Here is a 14,007-nt window from a genome sequence, read left to right on the forward strand (position 1 = left end):
TTAGATTGCAAGGTCCTCCTCATAAAATAAGCAATACAATGATTATGGCTTCAAAATGCAGCTGGGTTAAATTGATGCTATGCAGTGCCCCTGAACTTTTCCTTTATTCTTGGCTGTTCAATATACACTCTCTAGCCATTTTCCATCTCCCTGCATTTACGTTTTCGCTGCAATCAGAGACTTTCATTCAGCTCTTGGAGTCATTTAATGAACAGCCACTTAATTTCTCCATTTAATCTCGTTCGGTGGCTGAGCAAATAAGAGCACCAGGCAATCTAACAGCCTGACCTATGAAAAAGTTTCTCCCTTGGAGACATCTCAAATATTTCAGCCTTTCAATGACTTGTTTAATTACAAAAAAATATGTGTGGTATACTTTAGGCGATGCTTCCAGGTAAACCTGGTCTCCGGTGTCTAAAATTAGGTTACAAATATATACAGTATGTTAATGATGATAAAGACAGATTTCCATTAATGCCATTCAATTAGTATCAGTAGTTTCTTGTCTCACGAATGGTAATTCAAATGGCTCATTTAATTTTCATTCTACTGTGTTGTGTCTCATCTGATCAGCCACTTCGATCTATTTAGTTTTCTCATTAATTTAAGTACCTATGAATAGCGACAGTCGAGTCTGATATTTCATCTAATCCTGGTGTAAAATATATTTTCATGCCTACTTTATATAAGGATGTGTCATTATTTTCCGTAACCCATAAATTGAGGAATGTTACATGTAATCTATTCTAAACAAAAAATACTATTAAATTCTTAGAACTACATACAATTAATAGATGTGCTTTCCGGATTGCGATTTTCCTCTTCATTAGACCACACGCCTGCAAAAATTAAAAATTCAAATTATAACATCCGGAGAATAATATATTAATTAATTAAATAATTTCTTGCAGCATAATTAACCTATTTTATGATACCCAAAAAAATAATAATTAAAATTACATCCACTATGCTATATCACAAAATGCATTATTTTTGTTCATTTAATGTTTTTCAGATTACTTAACTTTTTTTGCAAGTTTAATCCGCAGTTTTCCAGATGAATGACTACTTTCTAAACGTATAAACTTTGAATTTTTCATTTCATTTTCATTCTAAACGTATAAATATTGAATTTTTCATTTGCAAAATCGTTTTGTTTACAGGCGAAAAATGATCTACGCTCATGAATACCAGCAAAAACATTGAACGTACATAATCAAGAGTAGCCTACAGGTGGGTAATCCGACTTATCGCAAATCCACTCAACTTCTCTCGCAAAACGTTAGATTACTAAGATCTGAGCGTATATCCGAACGACAGGCTTAAATCTTAAATAAAATTTTATATATAATATATATATATATATATATATATATTATATATATATATGAAGAGGAATGTTACAGACACACAATATATATATATATATATATATTATATATATATATATATATATGTGAGGATGTTCAGTGAACACACACCACACACACATATATAATATATATATATATATATATAATATATATATATATATATATGTGAAGAGGAATGTTACAGTGAACACACACTATCTATATATATATATATATATATATATATATTGTATATATATAGTGTGTGTGTGTGTTCACTATAACATCCTTCTTCAGTTTCTTCAATCTTTCCCCGTTTAGCTCTTAATTACGGTATCTATTATTCCACCATGTTTTTCCCTATAAATTTATATGGTAGTTAAAATTTACGCGTCTTCTAAAACATCTAAAATCCGAAAGGGAAGATCGACAACACTTAGCGTTATCTGGTCATTCTCTTTCAAGTCATGGAATCCTATGACACAGCCCTTAACATTGATAAGAATTCCAACACATTTGGGAATGAAACACTACTAGCTAAACTCCCTGGTTTCTCATCAAAACCTTCTCTCTCTGTTACAGATGATGATGTTACATCTGCGACATCATTTTCTGCCTCTAGTGGTGTGTTGAATTGAACTGAATATAGAATCTAGGGCAAAGGCCAAACACTGGGACCTATGAGTTCATTCAGCGCTGAGACGGAAATTGACAGTAAAAGGTCTGAAAGGTGTAACAGGAGGGAAACCTCGCAGTTGCACTATGAATCAATTGTTAGGAGAGGGTGGGTCGCAAGTTAAGGTGGAAGAAAGATAATATGAAAGGAGATACAATAAAAGGAACGAAAGGGGTTGCAGCTAGAGGTCGAAGGCACGCTGCAAAGAACCTTAAGCAATGCACGAGGTGCATTGACGGCACTACCTCATCTGCGGGGTGTAGTGGTGTACCTCGGGTATCATTTCAAAACAGGATAGAAGAAGGTCAATCTAGATGTGTTGTAACGGAAGTAAAGACCTCTCCTGGACCCCTGATTGGAGTCTGGGATGCAGATGTGCCCTGCCAATGGTCCAATCATCTCGACTCAAGATCATGACGTCATTATGATCTGAGTGGGTCCTGATTGTTTAATCCAACTCCTTGGTTGGCTTAGGACAAGAACTTCACTTGTAGACAAAAGACCTCGCCTGATGAATGACTGATGGATCTTATGTTCCCTGGCATCGTGAGCTGCCTTGATGGCCGGCTTTCTGACTTCCCTGAGATAAGTTAAATATGGTCAGTGAAAATAAACAACAATCGAACAAAAAAAAGGGATTAATTAAAGAAAATAAAACTATCCCAAACCCTTACCATCATTATTTCATAAACTCTACTTCCTATAGGTGGAACGTAATTGCCCTCCTCTGCACGTCACGAAGAATTTAACCCGCATCATATTACAATGATATAAAGACAGATAGATAGAGAGGTGAATAAATAGATAATATACATATATGTATGTCTGTTTATAGATAGATATACACTCATAACTACTTAGTTAATTCATGCTAGAAAATCTTTTATATATAAATATATATAATATATAAGTAAAGGTAGCAGCCACGAAGGAATGTGAAGAAATGGAGTTTACTGTGGGATATTTCGACTACATGGTTTCACTTTCCTTCGTGGCTTCTACCTTTATCTATATATTCATCACGTTCCAAATTTTCGTACTTCAGTTATACATCATACATATATATATGCGTATATATATATATATATATATATATATATATATATATATATATATATACTATATATATATATATATATATATGTGTATGTATGGTATACAATTTACAAACACAAACACATACATATATATATGTGTGTGTATAATCATGCTTTTAGGTGTGAAGCTATCATGAAAAATATTATAAAAGTTGCAAAGTTAATCCTAACAACGGAAATTAAAAATGAGGATTATGGACGGTCGAACATATTTCTGGCGAAGCGCGCTTTTCGTACTACTATATTATGAATAGAATTTCTCCCGCTACCATTCACAATAGTTTTTTCTTTTCTTTTCTAAGCAACTTTATCTACGAGCGCCCAAATAATGTCAGCTATATCTATGCATCAATAAAATTGTTTACACGCTATCATTTTACTCTGTAGCGGGCAATACAAACTATCCCCTCCATAAATAAAAACAAAAAATTTAGCGCCCAACGTGGGGCTCGAACCCACGACCCCGAGATTAAGAGTCTCGTGCTCTACCGACTGAGCTAGCCGGGCTTGGGCATAACTGGGAATTAAAGGTTCTTTATAGTTCAGGTATTTAAAGGTATGATTTCCCGTTACTAAAAATGTACGACGGTCAAGGACAATTAATTTGAACCAGAACCTTTAAACAATCACTATCAAGTAGTAACATAGTAAGGTAGTGAGAGAAGAGATAAAACTCCACCGCAAATACACAATCTAACTATTCCATTTAACAATCTAACTTTATTACTGAGTGTTCTTGCAACCACTGTCCACTTTCCGTTCCCGCAAATTGCTTATAATTTCCGTTATCGTCGAAGGCAGCAACCAAGAACTTCCGGTAAAACATTGAGGGCGAAAATTCTGGAGATGCGGGGTATCGATCCCCGTACCTCTCACATGCTAAGCGAGCGCTCTACCATTTGAGCTACATCCCCTTTCCTGTACCCGACATCAAACAATGCTACAATTGTTAACATGCTTTTTGCGCTCTTTAGTGGTCAAAAAATAAAGCCACGTGTTAATGTGCTCCTGTAAGTTAAAAGCAATAACATGTGTTAAGATCCTCTTTGTAAATACACAGCCACATATGTAGGGTCAGTTTCAAGGACAAACCAATTTCAAATATTAAGCCAGTCAGTTTTATGCACAAAAGGATAAAGTCAGTCAGTTTCAAATAGTATTTAATAAAAATCACTAGCGCCCAGATTACAATAACCAATTTCATTCATTTGGGATTTGGGAAACAGGTACTCTTCACGAGAAAAGAAGTTAATGAAAATAACAGCAGTGTACGTAGGTACTTTCTGGTCATTATGATTACCTTGGACGAATAAACAAAGCAAACCGCTATGCTTTGACATTATACTGAAAAGCAATGGAAAGTTTACTTGCCGAAAAGCCTCATACTTGATCACTTATGATTAGCATGTTTTCACGTATACATGAAATGCGTTGTTTACTTGTATTTGGCTTTTTTTTTCTTTTTTTTTTTTTTGCCTACCTAAGGACCTAAACCAGTCCAAGACCGATAGAAACATAAAAATCGAAGAATTAATCTCTGGATTAAAACTGCTTGAACACTTGAAAATGCCAAAGCTCCCGTTATTTACAGATAAAGAACAATGATTGACGTCGAATTTCATCAAATGAAAACAGGAAATTTTTAGAGGCATCAGACAGTTAACCCTGAATTTCACACCGTGTTGATATGAACGCTATCTCTCCTCTCCCACTACTCCTTTGTGTAGACGCCCTTTGAGTCGCACGGCGTTGGACAGGGCTCAAAGATTTCTGTCAGCTAGGAACTGAGGAGCAGGGGCCCTGCTCCTCAGTCCCCAAGGGAGGCAGGCCACGGCCGCCAGCGTTACCCTTAATTATTAATACTACGCGGTGCCGGTGTGGTATCATTTGACCGTTGAGGATGGGCGGGCAAGGGTTCCTCCAACATGAAACAACGCATCATAACTTAAGTATATCCAGACCACTGAGCTGAATAAAAACTTTCCTAGGGCTGGCCCGAAGGATTAGATCCTTATTTACGTTGCTAGGAACGAATTGGTTAGTTAGCAACGTGACCTAATGCTCCTATTGTGGGATCCGAACCACATAATACCAAGAAATGAATTTCTAATTACCAAAAATACATTATCCTCTGATCCGGCGCTGGCTGCAGCTGGGTAAGCAAGGTCATTGTATCGGACTACTCTCCGGACCTGAATGATGGCCATCTGTGAACCTGCGTCTGAAAATGAATACGGCCGTGTGGAATAACTCCGAGCGTCTCTTTAATTCGCTCGAGATTAAACATGCAGAAAAAAAGATAAAATTAACATCAATGGAAATGAATAACTTAGCAATACATATAATTGCTACCCAAGGCTACATGAGGCCTTCCCTCAAACCTTCATCAAAGGGTCTTGTCTGTCATCATCCCAGGACTTCCAAGGAACCCATATTTTTTAGGAGGGGCAAACTCACTATCCTTTTCAGACTGGGGAAAACTCATTTAGTGCTTCATCACACGTGCACAAAATAATTCTGCCAAATAATATCGTCGGCTGTACTCCACCATCGGTATCTTCTTCCACCACGATATCCTTCACCCCCCTCCCCCGCAATACCCCAGGGGCATCCTGTTTCCATTCAATTTCATAGCGCATTCTGTTTCTAAAATTTTAATCAAAACCAGATGAGCAGCCACGGTTTCGTCCTCATATCAATTTGCGCCGCAAACTCCATAAATCTTGAACGGAATTTGGATATGAAAGCGGCGACTCGTGGTAAAAGCCATTACACAGGTTTCACGTCGTTATTCAAGATGGCGCCCCGTTTACTGCCTTCCAGCGGACTTTTCTCTTCACCGCCGCGGAAAGGAATTCTTAATAATGCCGGCATCTGTATTGCACCGTTAAAATGACAAACGCAGTCCCCGGCCTTCCAAATGAATAGGGAGCCTGGACCAGGAGAATGGATAATTCCGGTAAAGAAAGTTAACACACCCCCCCCCCCCCACCCCCAACAATACACACAACAGACAAGAGTAATTTCTAAGGCCCTCCTCCGTCTCCTTTCGAGCCTTCGGCTGAAAATGAGAGACGTCTGAACGAAAAGATTATTTCTCACTGCTTTACTCAGATAATAATTTTACGTTATGAATTACGTAAATGCTAATGAAATATTTAATATAACAAGGAATTGCTAATTAAATCTTACAACGCTTCAACGCAATATTATAAGTTCTACATCATAATTATCTAAAATAATAATAATAATAATAATAATAATAATAATAATAATAATAATAATAATAATAATAAATGCTTCATTCCGCTTAAAATACACTTGTGTGAATATCATCCATGGCGTTAAAATACAAAAATACTAAACTCCTATTGCAAATAGATAAAATTACAGATTCAATATAAAAATATTGGTGTAAAAATATGTCTGCTAATTCTCTCTCTCTCTCTCTCTCTCTCTCTCTCTCTCTCTCTCTCTCTCTCTCTCTCTCTCTATAAGGAGGAGGGGAAGGAAGGAGGAGGACCTCCCCTTTCTCGAAGTGGGAATATGGCTGGAGATTTTTAAGCATTAAAGAATGCAGCATTAATTCTAATGTATGTAAATTCGAAGGTAGCAAAGTTGCCGAGGCATTCCATAATATAATGGGAGCCGAGAAGACGTGGCTGGCTTTGAAAATTATGGCTTCTTTTCAGACTTTTAAAAAATGAGCAACTCGTAAAGTATTAAAATACATGAAAAATGCATCAACTGTGAATATGAAATTCTTCAGATACGGCAGCTGAACTTCCTTTTTCAGTCAAAAAAAGTATGTGTTTGTGATTTTTTTCCCATCGTAATTATCATATTTTGGTAAAATATTAATCAACAAAGACGAAAAAATAAAGAGATAATCCATTACACATTGCTAACAACGTTCAAAAATAGAACATAATCTTTAAACGAAAGTTTTCCATGACGTTGTGAATAATTAGAATTATAGCAACCGGAATTTTCTCCTTACTGTATCAGTTAACAGTACACCATCCAACCATGAATTATTCTGCAACGGAATTATTTCATTTAAGCGAATTAATCAAGTAAAAAAAGCTGAATCTCAGTGGACACCAAATCTCGACATGATTACAAACGTTATGATAGGTTATGTTACATACACCTGTAATGAAAACGCAGTGTCATTACACTCCAATATAATGTTTTCCATGACGTCCCGTAAAATAAAAAAAAATAAAAAATTCTGCCAAACATTGTGAGACTATGCGTGAAATTTTGACTCTTCTCTTAATGCTTCCAAATTTTTGGCTAAATTTTCTAATGACACGGGGCAGCTGACAGGCAAAGCCAGAATTTCTTGTTCTTTGACGATTCTGAATCAAAAGGCCCAACATCAGGGAAGAATAACGCGAGGCATGAAGTAGACACACTTTCACATACTAACGTCATAGCTGGTTTAAAGGTCCAGAGGTCCACAACAGGAATCTCAGTCCTTTTCAAACCTTACAATATTGGCGGATCCCCTTTTGAGAAAAAGGCAAGTGCTAGCATTGGACCTCCAAGTCCCTTTCAAACCAAACAATACTATCGGGACCCCTTTGAGAAAGAACCAAGCCATCATAAGGTCTCTCGGTCCCTTTCGTTTGTTTGGTGTTTTTAGGTTGCATGGAACCAGTGGTTATTCAGCAACGGGACCAACGGCTTTACGTGACTTCGGACCACGTCGAGAGTGAACTTCTATCACCAAAAATACGCATCTCTCACACCTCAATGAAATGGCCGAGAATCGAACTCGCGACCACCGAGGTGGGTCACGAACACCATACCAACCACGCCACTGAGGCGGTTTGTCAATTCCTTTCAAACCTTACATTTACGGGACACCTTTGACAAAGGGACATTGCTGGCATAAGGCCAGGTAAGTCTAAAACACCCAACCACTGCTTCTTCCGATATTGAAGCACAACAAATTCAATCAGTATTAAGACCTCATGACGAATATAAGCCCCATGTCCAAACCTTGCCACTTCCCAAGAATTCACCAAGCAGGACTAAATGCCCTTTCCCTCTTTTAGAGTCACATTTATATTAGATTTATAACGTCTACGAAATAATTCATTTCCGCCGCTTCCCCTTCCGTTTTCATCGCCAGCCTTCCATTTCCGGGAGAGCAGCCACGCCAACCCGGGCTGCTTCCTGAACATTTTTCATTAGGATACCAGCAGGTAATGGAACGCGACTCCAGAATCTTCCCCAGTTGCCATTAGGAAGAAACACTACTGAAATGCCGCCGTCCAATCCGCCTATTTTTAGGCCTTTTAGGCCCATGCAATATTCTTCCCTCCCTGATCGCGGCGAAGAGTAATGCGAGAGGAACTCATATGCGAAATGTGCAGAAGTACAAGGGGCGGAAGAGCCGGTGTCTTGAAGAGCATCTCCAGGGATGCAAAGTGCTTCGAGAAAACGCGGAAGATTAGGACGGAAAATTTGGCGGAAACTTTCCGTCAGGGTGAAATGATTCGCCTCTACTTCATATTTTCATACTCCACCTTTATTTAAACATTTTCATAAAGCTTTGGTCTTCATGCGTGTATGTGTGTGTGTATATATATATATATATATATATATATATATATATAATATATATATATATATATATATATATTTATTTGTGTGTAAAAATTCTCTCTCTCTCTCTCTCTCTCTCTCTCTCTCTCTCTCTCTCTCTCTCTCTCTCTCTCTCGTTCGCTACTGATTACCAACGTTCATTGCAAAACCGTGTGAAATTAGTTTTGCACAAATACATTACGTCTAAACCGATACTGCTTGTCATTTCAGATACAATAAAAGCAAATCCGTGAAATATGAAACAAAATCTTTGAGAACAGGAAAACTAGAAAAAATTTACGAAAGCAGCAAGAAATATCCTGGCGTAATATATGATATGACAAAAGTGTATGCTTTTTTTTTTCTTTATTAGCATATCAAAAAGGGGGCCAAATTAAAGGTCAAGGGTTAAATTAACTAACTAAAGATATAAAAAAAACAGGAATATTCGTGATTCCTAACTTAACGCAAGTCAGTGAAAAATAGAAATGCTACAAATAACTAGTAATCCAATAGATGGGTACGTGAAACTTAAATTTCACTAATAACTAAACAAAATAAACAATTTATACAAAACCAAACAAACAACTGAGAGAATTAATAAGGTATAATTTCAGGTCAGTCGTAACGCAAGAGAAATGTCCGGGTATGAGTAAAATCTAAGATGAACAAAAATGAAAATAAACATTTCATCGCCACTTCCAGAATCTGGTTACGAGTCTGACTACGTTCTTAGGTTTTACGGTGCTACCATCATTGCAGTCTACAATGTTTACTTACATTTCAGTTAGCTACAAGCCTAAAATAGTAAGGAGAGAGAGAGAGAGAGAGAGAGAGAGAGAGAGAGAGAGAGAGAGAGAGAGAGAGAGAGGAGTATCACAATGTTGGTGATTTTCGTGAAATTAATTATCATAGGAAATTGACGGGACATCCCCAATGGCAAAAGAAATTAACCAAGTATTCATTCACTTCACTACCACGGAAATGTAATTTATATATATATATTATAATATATATATATATATATATATATATATATATATCTATATATATATATACAATACATACATATAAATATAATATATATATAATATATAATTATATTTTATACATTTATATATAATATATATATTTATATATATATATATATATATATATATATAACTGATGTAGAAGTTCATCCTCGATTCAATAGTAAAAGGTGCAAACGAGGCAGCAACAGTTCTGTTGCTCTTAATTTTTGGACATCCGCTGTTACGAGAAACAACCTAATGTTAAGGAGTAAATAAATGAATAAATAATTCACACACACACACACACACACACACACACACATATATATATCATATATATATATATATATATATATATATATATATATATATAAATAGACCGATATAGTATATCGATCTGTTCTATATATATATGCTTGAACCCAAAGATATACAAGTTGGAGATCAGACTCCTTAGACATACAGTCATATTGCATATTACATACTTTTTTACGTACATAATATCTGATACGCCATTGAAGAAGCAACGCGCGTTCCAAATAACCTGAACAGGTCGGAGATAAAAGAAGTCAAAGAAGTCTCCTCTGAGAATGGCTTTTGGTATATTTACATAATAGAGTTACCCTCTAAAATGGAGAGAGAGAGAGAGAGAGAGAGAGAGAGAGAGAGAGAGAGAGAGAGAGAGAGAGAGAGAGAGAGAGAGAGAGAGAGAGAATCTGATTTATATAGATTTTGCCAAGCACTGGGGCAACTAAGGCCATTCAGCGCTGAAACGGAAATTGACAGTAAAAGGTTTGAATGGCGTAAAAGGAGGAAAACCTCGTAGTTGCACTAAGAAACAATTGTTAGGAGAAGGTGGACAGTAATATGAAAGAGAGAGAGAGAGAGAGAGAGAGAGAGAGAGAGAGAGAGAGAGAGAGAGAGAGAGAGAGAGAGCCTGAAAGTATTAGGATGATTCAAGAAAACATAAAAATAGCTTTACGCAATTAATTTTATTACAACAGATTACTTAGCACGCTTTCCATTTCCGAGTCCGTTCACCAGTGACAAAACGTTTAATAAGGCGTTACTAGTGAATTTACAACCAATAACGTCAGGTAAATTAGTAAACAAAGTACATAATAATAATATATAATAAAAGGCTGCAGAAGGAAGTGTAGGGGCACAAAAGACCAGCTCCTGATAGACAAAATGGTAATGAAGAACAGTAGGAGAAGGAAAACCAACCTAAGCATGGCATGGATAGACTATAAGAAAGCCTTCGACATGATACCACACACATGGCTAATAGAATGCCTGAAAATATATGGGGCAGAGGAAAATACCATCAGCTTCCTCAAAAATACAATGCGCAACTGGAATATAATACTTACAAGCTCTGGAATAAGACTAGCTTAGGTTAATATCAGGAGAGGGATCTTCCAGGGCGACTCACTGTCCCCACTACTCTTCGTAGTAGCCATGATTCCCATGACAAAAGTACTACATTAGATAGATGCCGGGTACCAACTCAAAAAAAGAGGCAACAGAATTAACCATCTGATGTTCATGGACGACATCAAGCTGTATGGTAAGAGCATCAAGGAAATAGATACCCTAATCCAGACTGTAAGGATTGTATCTGGGGACATCAGGATGGAGTTTGGAATAGAAAAATGCGCCTTAGTCAACATACAAAAAGGCAAAGTAACGAGAACTGAAGGGATAAAGCTACCAGATGGGAGCAACATCAAACACATAGATGAGACAGGATACAAATACCTGGGAATAATGGAAGGAGGGGATATAAAACACCAAGAGATGAAGGACACGATCAGGAAAGAATATCTGCAGAAGTAATCAGATACAGCGCAGGAATAGTGGAATGGACGAAGGCAGAACTCCGCAGCATAGATCAGAAAACCAGGAAACATGACAATACACAAAGCACTACACCCAAGAGCAAATACGGACAGACTATACATAACACGAAAGAAAGGAGGGAGAGGACTACTAAGTATAGAGGACTGCGTCAACATCGAGAACAGAGCACTGGGGCAATATCTGAAAACCAGTGCAGACGAGTGGCTAAAGAGTGCATGGGAAGAAGGACTAATAAAAGTAGACGAAGACCCAGAAATATACAGAGACAGGAGAATGACAGACAGAACAGAGGACTGGCACAACAAACCAATGCACAGACAATACATGAGACAGACTAAAGAACTAGCCAGCGATGACACATGGCAATGGCTACAGAGGGGAGAGCTAAAGAAGGAAACTGAAGGAATGATAACAGCGGCACAAGATCAGGCCCTAAGAACCAGATATGTTCAAAGAACGATAGACGGAAATAACATCTCTCCCATATGTAGGAAGTGCAATACGAAAAATGAAACCATAAACCACATAGCAAGCAAATGCCCGGCACTTGCACAGAACCAGTACAAAAAGAGGCATGATTCAGTGGCAAAAGCCCTCCACTGGAGCCTGTGCAAGAAACATCAGCTACCTTGCAGTAATAAGTGGTACGAGCACCAACCTGAGGGAGTGATAGAAAACGATCACGCAAAGATCCTCTGGGACTATGGTATAAGAACGGATAGGGTGATACGTGCAAACAGACCAGACGTGACGTTGATTGACAAAGTCAAGAAGAAAGTATCACTCATTGATGTCGCAATACCATGGGACACCAGAGTTGAAGAGAAAGAGAGGGAAAAAATGGATAAGTATCAAGATCTGAAAATAGAAATAAGAAGGATATGGGATATTCCAGTGGAAATCGTACCCATAATCATAGGAGCACTAGGCACGATCCCAAGATCCCTGAAAAGGAATCTAGAAACACTAGAGGCTGAAGTAGCTCCAGGACTCATGCAGAAGAGTGTGATCCTAGAAACGGCACACATAGTAAGAAAAGTGATGGATTCCTAAGGAGGCAGGATGCAACCCGGAACCCCACACTATAAATACCACCTAGTCGAATTGGAGGACTGTGATAGAGCAAAAAAAAAAATAATAATAATAATAATGAGAAAATAATAATAATAATAATAAATATGTTTCCAGGTAAAATTTGCTGTTTATGTTCATCCCGATATTTCAACTTCCAAGTATTTCAGAAAATCTGTTATGCATCTCAGGAAAAAAAATGACCTCAGTGATAATGCTACTTATCAACATTAAATGACAATTAAATTCTAAATCCCTTCGATAATGAAAGAGTCAATTATTCACTGTTTTAGTATTGGACGTTTATATGAATGTCAACAATACAGTTACAATTCAATGCAAGTGCTAACCAATATGAACGCTTTGTAGTAAAAGCAATCAAAATGCTCTAGTCTTATCATGTGATCGATATCTCCCCATTACATATATTCTGTTCTCAAAATGTAACGAAAACGCGATATGACTAAAACACCTCCACTGAAATTTTTGAAATCGGAGGAAGAAAAATGAAAACTCAGCTTAAAAAGTCCCCACACTGGAAGATACATTAGATATCAACTATTATTCACCTCTGAATACCTAAACCCTTCAAGAGACAAAAGACTGATTACGAGGTAACATTTAATTAAGTAATTAATTAGCGATTGCCTTCTAGCGGAAGAAAGAGCGCTCGGCCGACTAATTGAAGGTGAATACTAAATCTCTATAAAGAGTGAAGTTAAAAATGAAATAACTATAAAACCAAAAGACCTAGACCAAAAACAGTATTACACATGGAAGCCAAAGTAAACGTATGCGCCTTTTGCTGACTATCTGAATAACGAAACTTTTTCCATTCCAAGTTATCTTCCTTCCCTAATGGTTTAGATGACTTTTTTATCATCACATCATCATCATCATCATCATCATCATCATTGCCCCCAACGTCGTGTGACTCAAAGGTTATCCGTGAAGTTCCAACACCCATAGTTTTCCTGTGCTTTATCTTCCCCGAATCTCCACTCATCTTGCTAAGATGAACCTTTCAGTTCTTATGGGATTTGACTTCAACTGGGAAAATTTAAGATGCGAGCAGAGTGATATAAGTGGCATTGACTGATACGTGTAAATTGGTGACGCAACGATTATGATCATCGACACCAAGATAGTGACAGGTAACCCCCTCCAACGGGAGGCTTGCGGACCAAAAATCCAGAACATCAGACGAACGGCCTTAGAACTTTTCTCGGGCTCTTCTAAGCTACTCCCTCTTAAGAAGGTGGCTCTTTGCTAGCCAATGTGACCTTTTTTGAGCAATAATATGGACGTCCCTCTACTACCGGCGCCCCTGAGGAAGA

At 37.4% G+C, this 14,007-nt stretch overlaps 1 long non-coding RNA gene and 2 other non-coding genes across 4 annotated transcripts in view; all 3 read right to left on the bottom strand.

Annotated features, from left to right (window-relative positions):
• The window catches only part of LOC135209587 (uncharacterized), a 701,429-nt gene that overhangs the window by 449,102 nt on the left and 238,320 nt on the right, over positions 1-14,007 (bottom strand). For both annotated transcript variants that reach the window (XR_010313391.1, XR_010313388.1), the window contains exon 2: positions 786-839. This is a non-coding gene — a long non-coding RNA (uncharacterized LOC135209587). The remainder of the gene's footprint in view (positions 1-785; positions 840-14,007) is intronic.
• On the bottom strand, positions 3,560-3,632 carry Trnak-cuu (transfer RNA lysine (anticodon CUU)). Its single transcript has one exon. It is a non-coding gene; the product is annotated as a tRNA-Lys (tRNA).
• Positions 3,967-4,039, bottom strand: Trnaa-agc (transfer RNA alanine (anticodon AGC)). The gene has a single exon. It is a non-coding gene; the product is annotated as a tRNA-Ala (tRNA).

Source organism: Macrobrachium nipponense, chromosome 11 (genome assembly GCF_015104395.2).
Source record: "Macrobrachium nipponense isolate FS-2020 chromosome 11, ASM1510439v2, whole genome shotgun sequence".
NCBI classification, from domain to species: domain Eukaryota; kingdom Metazoa; phylum Arthropoda; class Malacostraca; order Decapoda; family Palaemonidae; genus Macrobrachium; species Macrobrachium nipponense.